Raw genomic sequence first — 23,775 nt, forward strand, 5'->3', positions numbered from 1 at the left:
ATGAAAAGAAAGGTTAAACTCTGTGAGTGGATCGCACACATCACAAAGTGGTTTCTGAGATGATTCTCTCTAGTTTTTATACGAGGATATTTCCTTTTCTACCGATGGCCCAAAAACGCTTGAAATCTCCACATGCAAATTCCTCAAAAAGAGAGTTTCCAATCTGCTCTGTCTAAAGGAAGGTTCAACTCTGTTAGTTGAACACTCACAAATCAACGAAGTTATTGAGAAATCTTCTGTGTAGCATTAGATGAAGAAATCCCGCTTCCAACGAAATCCACAAAGAGGTCCAAATATCCACTTGCAGACTTTACAAACAGAGTGTTTACAAGCTGCTCTATGAAAAGAAAGGTTAAACTCTGTGAGTGGAACGCACACATCACAAAGTGGTTTCTGAGAATGATTCTCTCTAGTTTTTATACGAGGAGATTTCCTTTTCTACCGATGGCTCCAAAACGCTTGAAATCTCCACATGAAAATTCCTCAAAAAGAGGGTTTCCAATCTGCTCTGTCTAAAGGAAGGTTCAACTCTGTGAGTTCAACACACACAAATCAAAGAAGTTTCTGAGAATTCTTCCTTCTAGCATTAGATGAAGAAATCCCGCTTCCAACGAAATCCTCCAAGAGGTCCAAATATCCACTTGCAGACTTCACAAACAGAGTGTTTCCAAACTGCTCTATGAAAAGAAAGGTTAAACTCTGTGAGTGGATCGCACACATCACAAAGTGGTTTCTGAGAATGATTCTCTCTAGTTTTTATACGAGGATATTTCCTTTTCTACCGTTGGCCCCAAATCGCTTGAAATCTCCACATGCAAATTCCTCAAAAAGAGGGTTTCCAATCTGCTCTGTCTAAAGGAAGGTTCAACTCTGTTAGTTGAACACACAGAAATCAACGAAGTTACTGAGAAATCTTCTGTGTAGCATTAGATGAAGAAACCCCACTTCCAACGATATCCTCAAAGAGGTACAAATATCCACTTGCAGACTTTACAAACAGAGTGTTTCCAAACTGCTCTATGAAAAGAAAGGTTAAACTCTGTGAGTGGAACGCACACATCACAAAGTGGTTTCTGAGAATGATTCTCTCTAGTTTTTCTATGAGGATATTTCCTTTTCTAACGTAGGCCCCAAATCGCTTGAAATCTCCACATGCAAATTCCTCAAAAAGAGGGTTTCCAATCTGCTCTGTCTAAAGGAAGGTTCAACTCTGTGAGTTGAACACACGCAAATCAAAGAAGTTTCTGAAAATTCTTCCTTCTAGCATTAGATGAAGAAATCCCGCTTCCAATGAAATCCTCAAAGAGGTCCAAATATCCCCTTGCAGACTTCAAAACCAGAGTGTTTCCAAACTGCTCTATGAAAAGAAAGGTTGAACTCTGTGAGTGGAACACACACATCAGAAAGTAGTTTCTGAAAATGATTCTCTCTAGTTTTTATATTAGGATATTTCCTTTTCTACCGTTGGCCACAAAAAGCTTGAAATCTCCACATGCATATTCCTCAAAAAGAGGGTTTCCAATCTGCTCTGTCTAAAGGAAGGTTCAACTCTGTGAGTTGAACGCACACAAATCAAAGAAGTTTCTGAGAATTCTTCCTTCTAGCATTAGATGAAGAAATCCCGCTTCCAACGAAATCCTCCAAGAGGTCCAAATATCCACTTGCAGACTTCACAAACAGAGTGTTTCCAAACTGCTCTATGAAAAGAAAGGTTAAACTCTGTGAGTGGATCGCACACATCACAAAGTGGTTTCTGAGATGATTCTCTCTAGTTTTTATACGAGGATATTTCCTTTTCTACCGATGGCCCAAAAACGCTTGAAATCTCCACATGCAAATTACTCAAAAAGAGGGTTTCCAATCTGCTCTGTCTAAAGGAAGGTTCAACTCTGTGAGTTGAACACACACAAATCAAAGAAGTTTCTGAGAATTCTTCCTTCTAGCATTAGATGATGAAATCCCGCTTCTAACGAAATCCTCCAAGAGGTCCAAATATCCACTTGCAGACTTCACAAACAGAGTGTTTCCAAACTGCTCTATGAAAAGAAAGGTTAAACTCTGTGAGTGGATCGCACACATCACAAAGTGGTTTCTGAGATGATTCTCTCTAGTTTTTATACGAGGATATTTCCTTTTCTACCGATGGCCCAAAAACGCTTGAAATCTCCACATGCAAATTCCTCAAAAAGAGAGTTTCCAATCTGCTCTGTCTAAAGGAAGGTTCAACTCTGTTAGTTGAACACTCACAAATCAACGAAGTTATTGAGAAATCTTCTGTGTAGCATTAGATGAAGAAATCCCGCTTCCAACGAAATCCACAAAGAGGTCCAAATATCCACTTGCAGACTTTACAAACAGAGTGTTTACAAGCTGCTCTATGAAAAGAAAGGTTAAACACTGTGAGTGGAACGCACACATCACAAAGTGGTTTCTGAGAATGATTCTCTCTAGTTTTTATACGAGGAGATTTCCCTTTCTACCAATGGCTCCAAAACGCTTGAAATCTCCACATGCAAATTCCTCAAAAAGAGGGTTTCCAATCTGCTCTGTCTAAAGGAAGGTTCAACTCTGTGAGTTCAACACACACAAATCAAAGAAGTTTCTGAGAATTCTTCCTTCTAGCATTAGATGAGGAAATCCCGCTTCCAACGAAATCCTCCAAGAGGTCCAAATATCCACTTGCAGACTTCACAAACAGAGTGTTTCCAAACTGCTCTATGAAAAGAAAGGTTAAACTCTGTGAGTGGATCGCACACATCACAAAGTGGTTTCTGAGAATGATTCTCTCTAGTTTTTATACGAGGATATTTCCTTTTCTACCGTTGGCCCCAAATCGCTTGAAATCTCCACATGCAAATTCCTCAAAAAGAGGGTTTCCAATCTGCTCTGTCTAAAGGAAGGTTCAACTCTGTTAGTTGAACACACAGAAATCAACGAAGTTACTGAGAAATCTTCTGTGTAGCATTAGATGAAGAAACCCCACTTCCAACGACATCCTCAAAGAGGTACAAATATCCACTTGCAGACTTTACAAACAGAGTGTTTCCAAACTGCTCTATGACAAGAAAGGTTAAACTCTGTGAGTGGAACGCACACATCACAAAGTAGTGTCTGAGAATGATTCTCTCTTGTTTTTATACGAGGATATTTCCTTTTCTACCGTTGGCGCCAAAGTGCTTGAAATCTCCACATGCATATTCCTCAAAAAGAGGGTTTCCAATCTGCTCTGTCTAAAGGAAGGTTCAACTCTGTGAGTTGAACACACACAAATCAACGAAGTTACTGAGAAATCTTCTGTGTAGCATTAGATGAAGAAACCCCACTTCCAACGAAATCCTCAAAGAGGTACAAATATCCTCTTGCAGACGTTACAAACAGAGTGTTTCCAAACTGCTCTATGAAAAGAAAGGTTAAACTCTGTGAGTGGAACGCACACATAACAAAGAGGTTTCTGAGAATGATTCTCTCTAGTTTTTCTATGAGGATATTTCCTTTTCTAACGTTGGCCCCAAAACGCTTGAAATCTCCACATGCAAATTCCTCAAAAAGAGGGTTTCCAATCTGCTCTGTCTAAAGGAAGGTTCAACTCTGTGAGTTGAACACACGCAAATCAAAGAAGTTTCTGAAAATTCTTCCTTCTAGCATTAGATGAAGAAATCCCGCTTCCAATGAAATCCTGAAAGAGGTCCAAATATCCCCTTGCAGACTTCAAAACCAGAGTGTTTCCAATCTGCTCTATGAAAAGAAAGGTTAAACTCTGTGAGTGGAACACACACATCACAAAGTCGTTTCTGAAAATGATTCTCTCCAGTTTTTATACGAGGATATTTCCTTTTCTACCGTTGGCCACAAAATGCTTGAAATCTCCACATGCATATTCCTCAAAAAGAGTGTTTCCAATCTGCTCTGTCTAAAGGAAGGTTCAACTCTGTTAGTTGAACACACAGAAATCAACGAAGTTACTGAGAAATCTTCTGTGTAGCATTAGATGATGAAATACCGCTTCCAACGAAATCCACAAAGAGGTCCAAATATCCACTTGCAGACTTTACAAACAGAGTGTTTACAAACTGCTCTATGAAAAGAAAGGTTAAACTCTGTGAGTGGAATGCACACATCACAAAGTGGTTTCTGAGAATGATTCTCTCTAGTTTTTATACGAGGATATTTCCTTTTCTACCGATGGCTCCAAAACGCTTGAAATCTCCACATGCAAATTCCTCAAAAAGAGGGTTTCCAATCTGCTCTGTCTAAAGGAAGGTTCAACTCTGTGAGTTGAACACACACAAATCAAAGAAGTTTCTGAGAATTCTTCCTTCTAGCATTAGATGAAGAAATCCCGCTTCTAACGAAATCCTCCAAGAGGTCCAAATATCCACTTGCAGACTTCACAAACAGAGTGTTTCCAAACTGCTCTATGAAAAGAAAGGTTAAACTCTGTGAGTGGATCGCACACATCACAAAGTGGTTTCTGAGATGATTCTCTCTAGTTTTTATACGAGGATATTTCCTTTTCTACCGATGGCCCAAAAACGCTTGAAATCTCCACATGCAAATTCCTCAAAAAGAGAGTTTCCAATCTGCTCTGTCTAAAGGAAGGTTCAACTCTGTTAGTTGAACACTCACAAATCAACGAAGTTACTGAGAAATCTTCTGTGTAGCATTAGATGAAGAAATCCCGCTTCCAACGAAATCCACAAAGAGGTCCAAATATCCACTTGCAGACTTTACAAACAGAGTGTTTACAAGCTGCTCTATGAAAAGAAAGGTTAAACTCTGTGAGTGGAACGCACACATCACAAAGTGGTTTCTGAGAATGATTCTCTCTAGTTTTTATACGAGGAGATTTCCTTTTCTACCGATGGCTCCAAAACGCTTGAAATCTCCACATGAAAATTCCTCAAAAAGAGGGTTTCCAATCTGCTCTGTCTAAAGGAAGGTTCAACTCTGTGAGTTCAACACACACAAATCAAAGAAGTTTCTGAGAATTCTTCCTTCTAGCATTAGATGAAGAAATCCCGCTTCCAACGAAATCCTCCAAGAGGTCCAAATATCCACTTGCAGACTTCACAAACAGAGTGTTTCCAAACTGCTCTATGAAAAGAAAGGTTAAACTCTGTGAGTGGATCGCACACATCACAAAGTGGTTTCTGAGAATGATTCTCTCTAGTTTTTATACGAGGATACTTCCTTTTCTACCGTTGGCCCCAAATCGCTTGAAATCTCCACATGCAAATTCCTCAAAAAGAGGGTTTCCAATCTGCTCTGTCTAAAGGAAGGTTCAACTCTGTTAGTTGAACACACAGAAATCAACGAAGTTACTGAGAAATCTTCTGTGTAGCATTAGATGAAGAAACCCCACTTCCAACGACATCCTCAAAGAGGTACAAATATCCACTTGCAGACTTTACAAACAGAGTGTTTCCAAACTGCTCTATGAAAAGAAAGGTTAAACTCTGTGAGTGGAACGCACACATCACAAAGTGGTTTCTGAGAATGATTCTCTCTAGTTTTTCTATGAGGATATTTCCTTTTCTATCGTAGGCCCCAAATCGCTTGAAATCTCCACATGCAAATTCCTCAAAAAGAGGGTTTCCAATCTGCTCTGTCTAAAGGAAGGTTCAACTCTGTGAGTTGAACACACGCAAATCAAAGAAGTTTCTGAAAATTCTTCCTTCTAGCATTAGATGAAGAAATCCCGCTTCCAATGAAATCCTCAAAGAGGTCCAAATATCCCCTTGCAGTCTTCAAAACCAGAGTGTTTCCAAACTGCTCTATGAAAAGAAAGGTTGAACTCTGTGAGTGGAACACACACATCAGAAAGTAGTTTCTGAAAATGATTCTCTCTTGTTTTTATATTAGGATATTTCCTTTTCTACCGTTGGCCACAAAAAGCTTGAAATCTCCACATGCATATTCCTCAAAAAGAGGGTTTCCAATCTGCTCTGTCTAAAGGAAGGTTCAACTCTGTTAGTTGAACGCACACAAATCAAAGAAGTTTCTGAGAATTCTTCCTTCTAGAATTAGATGAAGAAATCCCGCTTCCAACGAAATCCTCCAAGAGGTCCAAATATCCACTTGCAGACTTCACAAACAGAGTGTTTCCAAACTGCTCTATGAAAAGAAAGGTTAAACTCTGTGAGTGGATCGCACACATTACAAAGTGGTTTCTGAGAATGATTCTCTCTAGTTTTTATACGAGGATATTTCCTTTTCTACCGATGGCCCAAAAACGCTTGAAATCTCCACATGCAAATTCCTCAAAAAGAGGGTTTCCAATCTGCTCTGTCTAAAGGAAGGTTCAACTCTGTGAGTTGAACACACACAAATCAAAGAAGTTTCTGAGAATTCTTCCTTCTAGCATTAGATGAAGAAATCCCGCTTCCAAAGAAATCCTCCAAGAGGTCCAAATATCCACTTGCAGACTTCACAAACAGAGTGTTTCCAAACTGCTCTATGAAAAGAAAGGTTAAACTCTGTGAGTGGATCGCACACATCACAAAGTGGTTTCTGAGATGATTCTCTCTAGTTTTTATACGAGGATATTTCCTTTTCTACCGATGGCCCAAAAACGCTTGAAATCTCCACATGCAAATTCCTCAAAAAGAGAGTTTCCAATCTGCTCTGTCTAAAGGAAGGTTCAACTCTGTTAGTTGAACACTCACAAATCAACGAAGTTATTGAGAAATCTTCTGTGTAGCATTAGATGAAGAAATCCCGCTTCCAACGAAATCCACAAAGAGGTCCAAATATCCACTTGCAGACTTTACAAACAGAGTGTTTACAAGCTGCTCTATGAAAAGAAAGGTTAAACACTGTGAGTGGAACGCACACATCACAAAGTGGTTTCTGAGAATGATTCTCTCTAGTTTTTATACGAGGAGATTTCCTTTTCTACCGATGGCTCCAAAACGCTTGAAATCTCCACCTGCAAATTCCTCAAAAAGAGGGTTTCCAATCTGCTCTGTCTAAAGGAAGTTTCAACTCTGTGAGTTGAACACACACAAATCAAAGAAGTTTCTGAGAATTCTTCCTTCTAGCATTAGATGAAGAAATCCCGCTTCCAACGAAATCCTCCAAGAGGTCCAAATATCCACTTGCAGACTTCACAAACAGAGTGTTTCCAAACTGCTCTATGAAAAGAAAGGTTAAACTCTGTGAGTGGATCGCACACATCACAAAGTGGTTTCTGAGAATGATTCTCTCTAGTTTTTATACGAGGATATTTCCTTTTCTACCGTTGGCCCCAAATCGCTTGAAATCTCCACATGCAAATTCCTCAAAAAGAGGGTTTCCAATCTGCTCTGTCTAAAGGAAGGTTCAACTCTGTTAGTTGAACACACAGAAATCAACGAAGTTACTGAGAAATCTTCTGTGTAGCATTAGATGTAGAAACCCCACTTCCAACGACATCCTCAAAGAGGTACAAATATCCACTTGCAGACTTTACAAACAGAGTGTTTCCAAACTGCTCTATGAAAAGAAAGGTTAAACTCTGTGAGTGGAACGCACACATCACAAAGTAGTTTCTGAGAATGATTCTCTCTTGTTTTTATACGAGGAGATTTCCTTTTCTACCGTTGGCGCCAAAGTGCTTGAAATCTCCACATGCATATTCCTCAAAAAGAGGGTTTCCAATCTGCTCTGTCTAAAGGAAGGTTCAACTCTGTGAGTTGAACACACACAAATCAACGAAGTTACTGAGAAATCTTCTGTGTAGCATTAGATGAAGAAATCCCGCTTCCAACGAAATCCACAAAGAAGTCCATATATCCACTTGCAGACTTTACAAACAGAGTGTTTACAAACTGCTCTATGAAAAGAAAGGTTAAACTCTGTGAGTGGAATGCACACATCACAAAGTGGTTTCTGAGAATGATTCTCTCTAGTTTTTATACGAGGATATTTCCTTTTCTACCGATGGCCCCAAAACGCTTGAAATCTCCACATGCAAATTCCTCAAAAAGAGGGTTTCCAATCTGCTCTGTCTAAAGGAAGGTTCAACTCTGTGAGTTGAACACACACAAATCGAAGAAGTTTCTGAGAATTCTTCCTTCTAGCATTAGATGAAGAAATCCCGCTTCCAACGAAATCCTCAAAGAGGTCCAAATATCCACTTGCAGACTTCACAAACAGAGTGTTTCCAAACGGCTCTATGAAAAGAAAGGTTAAACTCTGTGAGTGGATCGCACACATCACAAAGTGGTTTCTGAGAATGATTCCTCTAGTTTTTATACAAGGATATTTCCTTTTCTACCGATGGCCCAAAAACCCTTGAAATCTTCACATGCAAATTCCTCAAAAAGAGTGTTTCCAATCTGCTCTGTCTAAAGGAAGGTTCAACTCTGTTAGTTGAACACACAGAAATCAACGAAGTTACTGAGAAATCTTCTGTGTAGCATTAGATGAAGAAACCCCACTTCCAACGAAATCCTCAAAGAGGTACAAATATCCTCTTGCAGACGTTACAAACAGAGTGTTTCCAAACTGCTCTATGAAAAGAAAGGTTAAACTCTGTGAGTGGAACGCACACATAACAAAGAGGTTTCTGAGAATGATTCTCTCTAGTTTTTCTATGAGGATATTTCCTTTTCTAACGTTGGCCCCAAAACGCTTGAAATCTCCACATGCAAATTCCTCAAAAAGAGGGTTTCCAATCTGCTCTGTCTAAAGGAAGGTTCAACTCTGTGAGTTGAACACACGCAAATCAAAGAAGTTTCTGAAAATTCTTCCTTCTAGCATTAGATGAAGAAATCCCGCTTCCAATGAAATCCTGAAAGAGGTCGAAATATCCCCTTGCAGACTTCAAAACCAGAGTGTTTCCAATCTGCTCTATGAAAAGAAAGGTTAAACTCTGTGAGTGGAACACACACATCACAAAGTCGTTTCTGAAAATGATTCTCTCCAGTTTTTATACGAGTATATTTCCTTTTCTACCGTTGGCCACAAAATGCTTGAAATCTCCACATGCATATTCCTCAAAAAGAGTGTTTCCAATCTGCTCTGTCTAAAGGAAGGTTCAACTCTGTTAGTTGAACACACAGAAATCAACGAAGTTACTGAGAAATCTTCTGTGTAGCATTAGATGATGAAATACCGCTTCCAACGAAATCCACAAAGAGGTCCAAATATCCACTTGCAGACTTTACAAACAGAGTGTTTACAAACTGCTCTATGAAAAGAAAGGTTAAACTCTGTGAGTGGAATGCACACATCACAAAGTGGTTTCTGAGAATGATTCTCTCTAGTTTTTATACGAGGATACTTCCTTTTCTACCGATGGCCCCAAAACGCTTGAAATCTCCACATGCAAATTCCTCAAAAAGAGGGTTTCCAATCTGCTCTGTCTAAAGGAAGGTTCAACTCTGTGAGTTGAACACACACAAATCAAAGAAGTTTCTGAGAATTCTTCCTTCTAGCATTAGATGAAGAAATCCCGCTTCTAACGAAATCCTCCAAGAGGTCCAAATATCCACTTGCAGACTTCACAAACAGAGTGTTTCCAAACTGCTCTATGAAAAGAAAGGTTAAACTCTGAGTGGATCGCACACATCACAAAGTGGTTTCTGAGATGATTCTCTCTAGTTTTTATACGAGGATATTTCCTTTTCTACCGATGGCCCAAAAACGCTTGAAATCTCCACATGCAAATTCCTCAAAAAGAGAGTTTCCAATCTGCTCTGTCTAAAGGAAGGTTCAACTCTGTTAGTTGAACACTCACAAATCAACGAAGTTATTGAGAAATCTTCTGTGTAGCATTAGATGAAGAAATCCCGCTTCCAGCGAAATCCACAAAGAGGTCCAAATATCCACTTGCAGACTTTACAAACAGAGTGTTTACAAGCTGCTCTATGAAAAGAAAGGTTAAACTCTGTGAGTGGAACGCACACATCACAAAGTGGTTTCTGAGAATGATTCTCTCTAGTTTTTATACGAGGAGATTTCCTTTTCTACCGATGGCTCCAAAACGCTTGAAATCTCCACATGAAAATTCCTCAAAAAGAGGGTTTCCAATCTGCTCTGTCTAAAGGAAGGTTCAACTCTGTGAGTTGAACACACACAAATCAAAGAAGTTTCTGAGAATTCTTCCTTCTAGCATTAGATGAAGAAATCCCGCTTCCAACGAAATCCTCCAAGAGGTCCAAATATCCACTTGCAGACTTCACAAACAGAGTGTTTCCAAACTGCTCTATGAAAAGAAAGGTTAAACTCTGTGAGTGGATCGCACACATCACAAAGTGGTTTCTGAGAATGATTCTCTCTAGTTTTTATACGAGGATACTTCCTTTTCTACCGTTGGCCCCAAATCGCTTGAAATCTCCACATGCAAATTCCTCAAAAAGAGGGTTTCCAATCTGCTCTGTCTAAAGGAAGGTTCAACTCTGTTAGTTGAACACACAGAAATCAACGAAGTTACTGAGAAATCTTCTGTGTAGCATTAGATGAAGAAACCCCACTTCCAACGACATCCTCAAAGAGGTACAAATATCCACTTGCAGACTTTACAAACAGAGTGTTTCCAAACTGCTCTATGAAAAGAAAGGTTAAACTCTGTGAGTGGAACGCACACATCACAAAGTGGTTTCTGAGAATGATTCTCTCTAGTTTTTCTATGAGGATATTTCCTTTTCTATCGTAGGCCCCAAATCGCTTGAAATCTCCACATGCAAATTCCTCAAAAAGAGGGTTTCCAATCTGCTCTGTCTAAAGGAAGGTTCAACTCTGTGAGTTGAACACACGCAAATCAAAGAAGTTTCTGAAAATTCTTCCTTCTAGCATTAGATGAAGAAATCCCGCTTCCAATGAAATCCTCAAAGAGGTCCAAATATCCCCTTGCAGTCTTCAAAACCAGAGTGTTTCCAAACTGCTCTATGAAAAGAAAGGTTGAACTCTGTGAGTGGAACACACACATCAGAAAGTAGTTTCTGAAAATGATTCTCTCTAGTTTTAATATTAGGATATTTCCTTTTCTACCGTTGGCCACAAAAAGCTTGAAATCTCCACATGCATATTCCTCAAAAAGAGGGTTTCCAATCTGCTCTGTCTAAAGGAAGGTTCAACTCTGTGAGTTGAACGCACACAAATCAAAGAAGTTTCTGAGAATTCTTCCTTCTAGCATTAGATGAAGAAATCCCGCTTCCAACGAAATCCTCCAAGAGGTCCAAATATCCACTTGCAGACTTCACAAACAGAGTGTTTCCAAACTGCTCTATGAAAAGAAAGGTTAAACTCTGTGAGTGGATCGCACACATCACAAAGTGGTTTCTGAGAATGATTCTCTCTAGTTTTTATACGAGGATATTTCCTTTTCTACCGTTGGCCCCAAATCGCTTGAAATCTCCACATGCAAATTCCTCAAAAAGAGGGTTTCCAATCTGCTCTGTCTAAAGGAAGGTTCAACTCTGTTAGTTGAACACACAGAAATCAACGAAGTTACTGAGAAATCTTCTGTGTAGCATTAGATGAAGAAACCCCACTTCCAACGACATCCTCAAAGAGGTACAAATATCCACTTGCAGACTTTACAAACAGAGTGTTTCCAAACTGCTCTATGAAAAGAAAGGTTAAACTCTGTGAGTGGAACGCACACATCACAAAGTAGTTTCTGAGAATGATTCTCTCTTGTTTTTATACGAGGAGATTTCCTTTTCTACCGTTGGCGCCAAAGTGCTTGAAATCTCCACATGCATATTCCTCAAAAAGAGGGTTTCCAATCTGCTCTGTCTAAAGGAAGGTTCAACTCTGTGAGTTGAACACACACAAATCAACGAAGTTACTGAGAAATCTTCTGTGTAGCATTAGATGAAGAAATCCCGCTTCCAACGAAATCCACAAAGAAGTCCATATATCCACTTGCAGACTTTACAAACAGAGTGTTTACAAACTGCTCTATGAAAAGAAAGGTTAAACTCTGTGAGTGGAATGCACACATCACAAAGTGGTTTCTGAGAATGATTCTCTCTAGTTTTTATACGAGGATATTTCCTTTTCTACCGATGGCCCCAAAACGCTTGAAATCTCCACATGCAAATTCCTCAAAAAGAGGGTTTCCAATCTGCTCTGTCTAAAGGAAGGTTCAACTCTGTGAGTTGAACACACACAAATCAAAGAAGTTTCTGAGAATTCTTCCTTCTAGCATTAGATGAAGAAATCCCGCTTCCAACGAAATCCTCAAAGAGGTCCAAATATCCACTTGCAGACTTCACAAACAGAGTGTTTCCAAACGGCTCTATGAAAAGAAAGGTTAAACTCTGTGAGTGGATCGCACACATCACAAAGTGGTTTCTGAGAATGATTCCCTCTAGTTTTTATACAAGGATATTTCCTTTTCTACCGATGGCCCAAAAACCCTTGAAATCTTCACATGCAAATTCCTCAAAAAGAGTGTTTCCAATCTGCTCTGTCTAAAGGAAGGTTCAACTCTGTTAGTTGAACACACAGAAATCAACGAAGTTACTGAGAAATCTTCTGTGTAGCATTAGATGAAGAAACCCCACTTCCAACGAAATCCTCAAAGAGGTACAAATATCCTCTTGCAGACGTTACAAACAGAGTGTTTCCAAACTGCTCTATGAAAAGAAAGGTTAAACTCTGTGAGTGGAACGCACACATAACAAAGAGGTTTCTGAGAATGATTCTCTCTAGTTTTTCTATGAGGATATTTCCTTTTCTAACGTTGGCCCCAAAACGCTTGAAATCTCCACATGCAAATTCCTCAAAAAGAGGGTTTCCAATCTGCTCTGTCTAAAGGAAGGTTCAACTCTGTGAGTTGAACACACGCAAATCAAAGAAGTTTCTGAAAATTCTTCCTTCTAGCATTAGATGAAGAAATCCCGCTTCCAATGAAATCCTGAAAGAGGTCGAAATATCCCCTTGCAGACTTCAAAACCAGAGTGTTTCCAATCTGCTCTATGAAAAGAAAGGTTAAACTCTGTGAGTGGAACACACACATCACAAAGTCGTTTCTGAAAATGATTCTCTCCAGTTTTTATACGAGTATATTTCCTTTTCTACCGTTGGCCACAAAATGCTTGAAATCTCCACATGCATATTCCTCAAAAAGAGTGTTTCCAATCTGCTCTGTCTAAAGGAAGGTTCAACTCTGTTAGTTGAACACACAGAAATCAACGAAGTTACTGAGAAATCTTCTGTGTAGCATTAGATGATGAAATACCGCTTCCAACGAAATCCACAAAGAGGTCCAAATATCCACTTGCAGACTTTACAAACAGAGTGTTTACAAACTGCTCTATGAAAAGAAAGGTTAAACTCTGTGAGTGGAATGCACACATCACAAAGTGGTTTCTGAGAATGATTCTCTCTAGTTTTTATACGAGGATACTTCCTTTTCTACCGATGGCCCAAAAACGCTTGAAATCTCCACATGCAAATTCCTCAAAAAGAGGGTTTCCAATCTGCTCTGTCTAAAGGAAGGTTCAACTCTGTGAGTTGAACACACACAAATCAAAGAAGTTTCTGAGAATTCTTCCTTCTAGCATTAGATGAAGAAATCCCGCTTCTAACGAAATCCTCCAAGAGGTCCAAATATCCACTTGCAGACTTCACAAACAGAGTGTTTCCAAACTGCTCTATGAAAAGAAAGGTTAAACTCTGAGTGGATCGCACACATCACAAAGTGGTTTCTGAGATGATTCTCTCTAGTTTTTATACGAGGATATTTCCTTTTCTACCGATGGCCCAAAAACGCTTGAAATCTCCACATGCAAATTCCTCAAAAAGAGAGTTTCCAATCTGCTCTGTCTAAAGGAAGGTTCAACTCTGTTAGTTGAACACTCACAAATCAACGAAGTTATTGAGAAATCTTCTGTGTAGCATTAGATGAAGAAATCCCGCTTCCAACGAAATCCACAAAGAGGTCCAAATATCCACTTGCAGACTTTACAAACAGAGTGTTTACAAGCTGCTCTATGAAAAGAAAGGTTAAACTCTGTGAGTGGAACGCACACATCACAAAGTGGTTTCTGAGAATGATTCTCTCTAGTTTTTATACGAGGAGATTTCCTTTTCTACCGATGGCTCCAAAACGCTTGAAATCTCCACATGAAAATTCCTCAAAAAGAGGGTTTCCAATCTGCTCTGTCTAAAGGAAGGTTCAACTCTGTGAGTTGAACACACACAAATCAAAGAAGTTTCTGAGAATTCTTCCTTCTAGCATTAGATGAAGAAATCCCGCTTCCAACGAAATCCTCCAAGAGGTCCAAATATCCACTTGCAGACTTCACAAACAGAGTGTTTCCAAACTGCTCTATGAAAAGAAAGGTTAAACTCTGTGAGTGGATCGCACACATCACAAAGTGGTTTCTGAGAATGATTCTCTCTAGTTTTTATACGAGGATACTTCCTTTTCTACCGTTGGCCCCAAATCGCTTGAAATCTCCACATGCAAATTCCTCAAAAAGAGGGTTTCCAATCTGCTCTGTCTAAAGGAAGGTTCAACTCTGTTAGTTGAACACACAGAAATCAACGAAGTTACTGAGAAATCTTCTGTGTAGCATTAGATGAAGAAACCCCACTTCCAACGACATCCTCAAAGAGGTACAAATATCCACTTGCAGACTTTACAAACAGAGTGTTTCCAAACTGCTCTATGAAAAGAAAGGTTAAACTCTGTGAGTGGAACGCACACATCACAAAGTGGTTTCTGAGAATGATTCTCTCTAGTTTTTCTATGAGGATATTTCCTTTTCTATCGTAGGCCCCAAATCGCTTGAAATCTCCACATGCAAATTCCTCAAAAAGAGGGTTTCCAATCTGCTCTGTCTAAAGGAAGGTTCAACTCTGTGAGTTGAACACACGCAAATCAAAGAAGTTTCTGAAAATTCTTCCTTCTAGCATTAGATGAAGAAATCCCGCTTCCAATGAAATCCTCAAAGAGGTCCAAATATCCCCTTGCAGTCTTCAAAACCAGAGTGTTTCCAAACTGCTCTATGAAAAGAAAGGTTGAACTCTGTGAGTGGAACACACACATCAGAAAGTAGTTTCTGAAAATGATTCTCTCTAGTTTTTATATTAGGATATTTCCTTTTCTACCGTTGGCCACAAAAAGCTTGAAATCTCCACATGCATATTCCTCAAAAAGAGGGTTTCCAATCTGCTCTGTCTAAAGGAAGGTTCAACTCTGTGAGTTGAACGCACACAAATCAAAGAAGTTTCTGAGAATTCTTCCTTCTAGCATTAGATGAAGAAATCCCGCTTCCAACGAAATCCTCCAAGAGGTCCAAATATCCACTTGCAGACTTCACAAACAGAGTGTTTACAAACTGCTCTATGAAAAGAAAGGTTAAACTCTGTGAGTGGATCGCACACATTACAAAGTGGTTTCTGAGAATGATTCTCTCTAGTTTTTATACGAGGATATTTCCTTTTCTACCGATGGCCCAAAAACGCTTGAAATCTCCACATGCAAATTCCTCAAAAAGAGGGTTTCCAATCTGCTCTGTCTAAAGGAAGGTTCAACTCTGTGAGTTGAACACACACAAATCAAAGAAGTTTCTGAGAATTCTTCCTTCTAGCATTAGATGAAGAAATCCCGCTTCTAACGAAATCCTCCAAGAGGTCCAAATATCCACTTGCAGACTTCACAAACAGAGTGTTTCCAAACTGCTCTATGAAAAGAAAGGTTAAACTCTGTGAGTGGATCGCACACATCACAAAGTGGTTTCTGAGATGATTCTCTCTAGTTTTTATACGAGGATATTTCCTTTTCTACCGATGGCCCAAAAACGCTTGAAATCTCCACATGCAAATTCCTCAAAAAGAGAGTTTCCAATCTGCTCTGTCTAAAGGAAGGTTCAACTCTGTTAGTTGAACACTCACAAATCAACGAAGTTATTGAGAAATCTTCTGTGTAGCATTAGATGAAGAAATCCCGCTTCCAACGAAATCCACAAAGAGGTCCAAATATCCACTTGCAGACTTTACAAACAGAGTGTTTACAAGCTGCTCTATGAAAAGAAAGGTTAAACACTGTGAGTGGAACGCACACATCACAAAGTGGTTTCTGAGAATGATTCTCTCTAGTTTTTATACGAGGAGATTTCCTTTTCTACCGATGGCTCCAAAACGCTTGAAATCTCCACATGCAAATTCCTCAAAAAGAGGGTTTCCAATCTGCTCTGTCTAAAGGAAGGTTCAACTCTGTGAGTTGAACACACACAAATCAAAGAAGTTTCTGAGAATTCTTCCTTCTAGCATTAGATGAAGAAATCCCGCTTCCAACGAAATCCTCCAAGAGGTCCAAATATCCACTTGCAGACTTCACAAACAGAGTGTTTCCAAACTGCTCTATGAAAAGAAAGGTTAAACTCTGTGAGTGGATCGCACACATCACAAAGTGGTTTCTGAGAATGATTCTCTCTAGTTTTTATACGAGGATATTTCCTTTTCTACCGTTGGCCCCAAATCGCTTGAAATCTCCACATGCAAATTCCTCAAAAAGAGGGTTTCCAATCTGCTCTGTCTAAAGGAAGGTTCAACTCTGTTAGTTGAACACACAGAAATCAACGAAGTTACTGAGAAATCTTCTGTGTAGCATTAGATGAAGAAACCCCACTTCCAACGACATCCTCAAAGAGGTACAAATATCCACTTGCAGACTTTACAAACAGAGTGTTTCCAAACTGCTCGATGAAAAGAAAGGTTAAACTCTGTGAGTGGAACGCACACATCACAAAGTAGTTTCTGAGAATGATTCTCTCTTGTTTTTATACGAGGAGATTTCCTTTTCTACCGTTGGCGCCAAAGTGCTTGAAATCTCCACATGCATATTCCTCAAAAAGAGGGTTTCCAATCTGCTCTGTCTAAAGGAAGGTTCAACTCTGTGAGTTGAACACACACAAATCAACGAAGTTACTGAGAAATCTTCTGTGTAGCATTAGATGAAGAAATCCCGCTTCCAACGAAATCCACAAAGAAGTCCATATATCCACTTGCAGACTTTACAAACAGAGTGTTTACAAACTGCTCTATGAAAAGAAAGGTTAAACTCTGTGAGTGGAATGCACACATCACAAAGTGGTTTCTGAGAATGATTCCCTCTAGTTTTTATACAAGGATATTTCCTTTTCTACCGATGGCCCAAAAACCCTTGAAATCTTCACATGCAAATTCCTCAAAAAGAGGGTTTCCAATCTGCTCTGTCTAAAGGAAGGTTCAACTCTGTTAGTTGAACACACAGAAATCAACGAAGTTACTGAGAAATCTTCTGTGTAGCATTAGATGAAGAAACCCCACTTCCAACGAAATCCTCAAAGAGGTACAAATATCCTCTTGCAGACGTTACAAACAGAGTGTTTCCAAACTGCTCTATGAAAAGAAAGGTTAAACTCTGTGAGTGGAACGCACACATAACAAAGAGGTTTCTGAGAATGATTCTCTCTAGTTTTTCTATGAGGATATTTCCTTTTCTAACGTTGGCCCCAAAACGCTTGAAATCTCCACATGCAAATTCCTCAAAAAGAGGGTTTCCAATCTGCTCTGTCTAAAGGAAGGTTCAACTCTGTGAGTTGAACACACGCAAATCAAAGAAGATTCTGAAAATTCTTCCTTCTAGCATTAGATGAAGAAATCCCGCTTCCAATGAAATCCTGAAAGAGGTCCAAATATCCCCTTGCAGACTTCAAAACCAGAGTGTTTCCAATCTGCTCTATGAAAAGAAAGGTTAAACTCTGTGAGTGGAACACACACATCACAAAGTCGTTTCTGAAAATGATTCTCTCCAGTTTTTATACGAGTATATTTCCTTTTCTACCGTTGGCCACAAAATGCTTGAAATCTCCACATGCATATTCCTCAAAAAGAGTGTTTCCAATCTGCTCTGTCTAAAGGAAGGTTCAACTCTGTTAGTTGAACACACAGAAATCAACGAAGTTACTGAGAAATCTTCTGTGTAGCATTAGATGATGAAATACCGCTTCCAACGAAATCCACAAAGAGGTCCAAATATCCACTTGCAGACTTTACAAACAGAGTGTTTACAAACTGCTCTATGAAAAGAAAGGTTAAACTCTGTGAGTGGAATGCACACATCACAAAGTGGTTTCTGAGAATGATTCTCTCTAGTTTTTATACGAGGATACTTCCTTTTCTACCGATGGCCCCAAAACGCTTGAAATCTCCACATGCAAATTCCTCAAAAAGAGGGTTTCCAATCTGCTCTGTCTAAAGGAAGGTTCAACTCTGTGAGTTGAACACACACAAATCAAAGAAGTTTCTGAGAATTCTTCCTTCTAGCATTAGATGAAGAAATCCCGCTTCTAACGAAATCCTCCAAGAGGTCCAAATATCCACTTGCAGACTTCACAAACAGAGTGTTTCCAAACTGCTCTATGAAAAGAAAGGTTAAACTCTGTGAGTGGATCGCACACATCACAAAGTGGTTTCTGAGATGATTCTCTCTAGTTTTTATACGAGGATATTTCCTTTTCTACCGATGGCCCAAAAACGCTTGATATCTCCACATGCAAATTCCTCAAAAAGAGAGTTTCCAATCTGCTCTGTCTAAAGGAAGGTTCAACTCTGTTAGTTGAACACTCACAAATCAACGAAGTTATTGAGAAATCTTCTGTGTAGCATTAGATGAAGAAATCCCGCTTCCAACGAAATCCACAAAGAGGTCCAAATATCCACTTGCAGACTTTACAAACAGAGTGTTTACAAGCTGCTCTATGAAAAGAAAGGTTAAACTCTGTGAGTGGAACGCACACATCACAAAGTGGTTTCTGAGAATGATTCTCTCTAATTTTTATACGAGGAGATTTCCTTTTCTACCGATGACTCCAAAACGCTTGAAATCTCCACATGAAAATTCCTCAAAAAGAGGGTTTCCAATCTGCTCTGTCTAAAGGAAGGTTCAACTCTGTGAGTTCAACACACACAAATCAAAGAAGTTTCTGAGAATTCTTCCTTCTAGCATTAGATGAAGAAATCCCGCTTCCAACGAAATCCTCCAAGAGGTCCAAATATCCACTTGCAGACTTCACAAACAGAGTGTTTCCAAACTGCTCTATGAAAAGAAAGGTTAAACTCTGTGAGTGGATCGCACACATCACAAAGTGGTTTCTGAGAATGATTCTCTCTAGTTTTTATACGAGGATACTTCCTTTTCTACCGTTGGCCCCAAATCGCTTGAAATCTCCACATGCAAATTCCTCAAAAAGAGGGTTTCCAATCTGCTCTGTCTAAAGGAAGGTTCAACTCTGTTAGTTGAACACACAGAAATCAACGAAGTTACTGAGAAATCTTCTGTGTAGCATTAGATGAAGAAACCCCACTTCCAACGACATCCTCAAAGAGGTACAAATATCCACTTGCAGACTTTACAAACAGAGTGTTTCCAAACTGCTCTATGAAAAGAAAGGTTAAACTCTGTGAGTGGAACGCACACATCACAAAGTGGTTTCTGAGAATGATTCTCTCTAGTTTTTCTATGAGGATATTTCCTTTTCTATCGTAGGCCCCAAATCGCTTGAAATCTCCACATGCAAATTCCTCAAAAAGAGGGTTTCCAATCTGCTCTGTCTAAAGGAAGGTTCAACTCTGTGAGTTGAACACACGCAAATCAAAGAAGTTTCTGAAAATTCTTCCTTCTAGCATTAGATGAAGAAATCCCGCTTCCAATGAAATCCTCAAAGAGGTCCAAATATCCCCTTGCAGTCTTCAAAACCAGAGTGTTTCCAAACTGCTCTATGAAAAGAAAGGTTGAACTCTGTGAGTGGAACACACACATCAGAAAGTAGTTTCTGAAAATGATTCTCTCTAGTTTTAATATTAGGATATTTCCTTTTCTACCGTTGGCCACAAAAAGCTTGAAATCTCCACATGCATATTCCTCAAAAAGAGGGTTTCCAATCTGCTCTGTCTAAAGGAAGGTTCAACTCTGTGAGTTGAACGCACACAAATCAAAGAAGTTTCTGAGAATTCTTCCTTCTAGCATTAGATGAAGAAATCCCGCTTCCAACGAAATCCTCCAAGAGGTCCAAATATCCACTTGCAGACTTCACAAACAGAGTGTTTCCAAACTGCTCTATGAAAAGAAAGGTTAAACTCTGTGAGTGGATCGCACACATTACAAAGTGGTTTCTGAGAATGATTCTCTCTAGTTTTTATACGAGGATATTTCCTTTTCTACCGATGGCCCAAAAACGCTTGAAATCTCCACATGCAAATTCCTCAAAAAGAGGGTTTCCAATCTGCTCTGTCTAAAGGAAGGTTCAACTCTGTGAGTTGAACACACACAAATCAAAGAAGTTTCTGAGAATTCTTCCTTCTAGCATTAGATGAAGAAATCCCGCTTCTAACGAAATCCTCCAAGAGGTCCAAATATCCACTTGCAGACTTCACAAACAGAGTGTTTCCAAACTGCTCTATGAAAAGAAAGGTTAAACTCTGTGAGTGGATCGCACACATCACAAAGTGGTTTCTGAGATGATTCTCTCTAGTTTTTATACGAGGATATTTCCTTTTCTACCGATGGCCCAAAAACGCTTGAAATCTCCACATGCAAATTCCTCAAAAAGAGAGTTTCCAATCTGCTCTGTCTAAAGGAAGGTTCAACTCTGTTAGTTGAACACTCACAAATCAACGAAGTTATTGAGAAATCTTCTGTGTAGCATTAGATGAAGAAATCCCGCTTCCAACGAAATCCACAAAGAGGTCCAAATATCCACTTGCAGACTTCACAAACAGAGTGTTTACAAGCTGCTCTATGAAAAGAAAGGTTAAACACTGTGAGTGGAACGCACACATCACAAAGTGGTTTCTGAGAATGATTCTCTCTAGTTTTTATACGAGGAGATTTCCTTTTCTACCGATGGCTCCAAAACGCTTGAAATCTCCACATGCAAATTCCTCAAAAAGAGGGTTTCCAATCTGCTCTGTCTAAAGGAAGGTTCAACTCTGTGAGTTGAACACACACAAATCAAAGAAGTTTCTGAGAATTCTTCCTTCTAGCATTAGATGAAGAAATCCCGCTTCCAACGAAATCCTCCAAGAGGTCCAAATATCCACTTGCAGACTTCACAAACAGAGTGTTTCCAAACTGCTCTATGAAAAGAAAGGTTAAACTCTGTGAGTGGATCGCACACATCACAAAGTGGTTTCTGAGAATGATTCTCTCTAGTTTTTATACGAGGATATTTCCTTTTCTACCGTTGGCCCCAAATCGCTTGAAATCTCCACATGCAAATTCCTCAAAAAGAGGGTTTCCAATCTGCTCTGTCTAAAGGAACGTTCAACTCTGTTAGTTGAACACACAGAAATCAACGAAGTTACTGAGAAATCTTCTGTGTAGCATTAGATGAAGAAACCCCACTTCCAACGACATCCTCAAAGAGGTACAAATATCCACTTGCAGACTTTACAAACAGAGTGTTTCCAAACTGCTCTATGAAAAGAAAGGTTAAACTCTGTGAGTGGAACGCACACATCACAAAGTAGTTTCTGAGAATGATTCTCTCTTGTTTTTATACGAGGAGATTTCCTTTTCTACCGTTGGCGCCAAAGTGCTTGAAATCTCCACATGCATATTCCTCAAAAAGAGGGTTTCCAATCTGCTCTGTCTAAAGGAAGGTTCAACTCTGTGAGTTGAACACACACAAATCAACGAACTTACTGAGAAATCTTCTGTGTAGCATTAGATGAAGAAATCCCGCTTCCAACGAAATCCACAAAGAAGTCCATATATCCACTTGCAGACTTTACAAACAGAGTGTTTACAAACTGCTCTATGAAAAGAAAGGTTAAACTCTGTGAGTGGAATGCACACATCACAAAGTGGTTTCTGAGAATGATTCTCTCTAGTTTTTATACGAGGATATTTCCTTTTCTACCGATGGCCCAAAAACGCTTGAAATCTCCACATGCAAATTCCTCAAAAAGAGGGTTTCCAATCTGCTCTGTCTAAAGGAAGGTTCAACTCTGTGAGTTGAACACACACAAATCAAAGAACTTTCTGAGAATTCTTCCTTCTAGCATTAGATGAAGAAATCCCGCTTCCAACGAAATCCTCTAAGAGGTCCAAATATCCACTTGCAGACTTCACAAACAGAGTGTTTCCAAACTGCTCTATGAAAAGAAAGGTTAAACTCTGTGAGTGGAACGCACACTTCCCAAAGTCGTTTCTGAGAATGATTCTCTCTAGTTTTTATACGAGGAGATTTCCTTTTCTACCGATGGCCCAAAAACGCTTGAAATCTCCACATGCAAATTCCTCAAAAAGAGGGTTTCCAATCTGCTCTGTCTAAAGGAAGGTTCAACTCTGTTAGTTGAACACACACAAATCAACGAAGTTACTGAGAAATCTTCTGTGTAGCATTAGATGATGAAATACCGCTTCCAACGAAATCCACAAAGAGGTCCAAATATCCACTTGCAGACTTTACAAACAGAGTGTTTACAATCTGCTCTATGAAATCAAAGGTTAAACTCTGTGAGTGGAACGCACACATCACAAAGTGGTTACTGAGAATGATTCTCTCTAGTTTTTATACGAGGATATTTCCTTTTCTACCGATGGCCCCAAAACGCTTGAAATCTCCACATGCAAATTCCTCAAAAAGAGGGTTTCCAATCTGCTCTGTATAAAGGAAGGTTCAACTCTGTGAGTTGAACACACACAAATCAAAGAAGTTTCTGAGAACTCTTCCTTCTAGCATTAGATGAAGAAATCCCGCTTCCAATGAAATCCTCAAAGAGGTCCAAGTATCCACTTGCAGACTTCACAAACAGTGTGTTTCCAAACTGCTCTATAAAAAGAAAGGTTAAACTCTGTGAGTGGAACGCACACATCACAAAGTGGTTTCTGAGAATGATTCTCTCTAGTTTTTATACGAGGATATTTCCTTTTCTACCGTTGGCCCCAAATCGCTTGAAATCTCCACATGCAAATTTCTCAAAAAGAGGGTTTCCAATCTGCTCTGTCTAAAGGAATGTACAACTCTGTGAGTTGAACATACACAAATCAAAGAACTTTCTGAGAATTCTTCCTTCTAGCATTAGATGAAGAAATCCCGCTTCCAACGAAATCCTCTAAGAGGTCCAAATATCCACTTGCAGATTTTACAAACAGAGTGTTTCCAAACTGCTCTATGAAAAGAAAGGTTAAACTCTGTGAGTGGAACGCACACATCACAAAGTGGTTTCTGAGAATGATCCTCTCTAGTTTTTATACGACGAGATTTCCTTTTCTAACGTTGGCCCCAAATAGATTGAAATCTCCACATGCAAATCCCGCAAAAAGAGGGTTTCCAATCTGCTCTGTCTAAAGGAAGGTTCAACTCTGTGAGATGAACATACACAAATCAACGAAGTTACTGAGAAATCTTCTGTGTAGCATTAGATGAAGAAATCCCGCTTCCAACGAAATCCTCAAAGAGGTCCAAATATCCACCTGCAGATTTTACAAACAGAGTGTTTCCAAACTGCTCTATAAAAAGAAAGGTTAAACTCTGTGAGTGGAACGCACACATCACAAAGTGGTTTCTGAGAATGATCCTTTCTAGTTTTTATACGAGGAGATTTCCTTTTGTAATGTTGGCCCCAAATCGCTTGAAATCTCCACATGCAAATTCCTCAAAAAGAGGGTTTCCAATCTGCTCTGTCTAAAGGAAGGTTCAACTCTGTGAGTTGAACACACACAAATCAAAGAACTTTCTGAGAATTCTTCCTTCTAGCATTAGATGAAGAAATCCCACTTCCAACGAAATCCTCTAAGAGGTCCAAATATCCACTTGCAGATTTTACAAACAGAGTGTTTCC

Source organism: Gorilla gorilla, chromosome 8, assembly GCF_029281585.2.
Source record: "Gorilla gorilla gorilla isolate KB3781 chromosome 8, NHGRI_mGorGor1-v2.1_pri, whole genome shotgun sequence".
In the NCBI taxonomy this organism is placed as follows: Eukaryota; Metazoa; Chordata; class Mammalia; order Primates; family Hominidae; genus Gorilla; species Gorilla gorilla.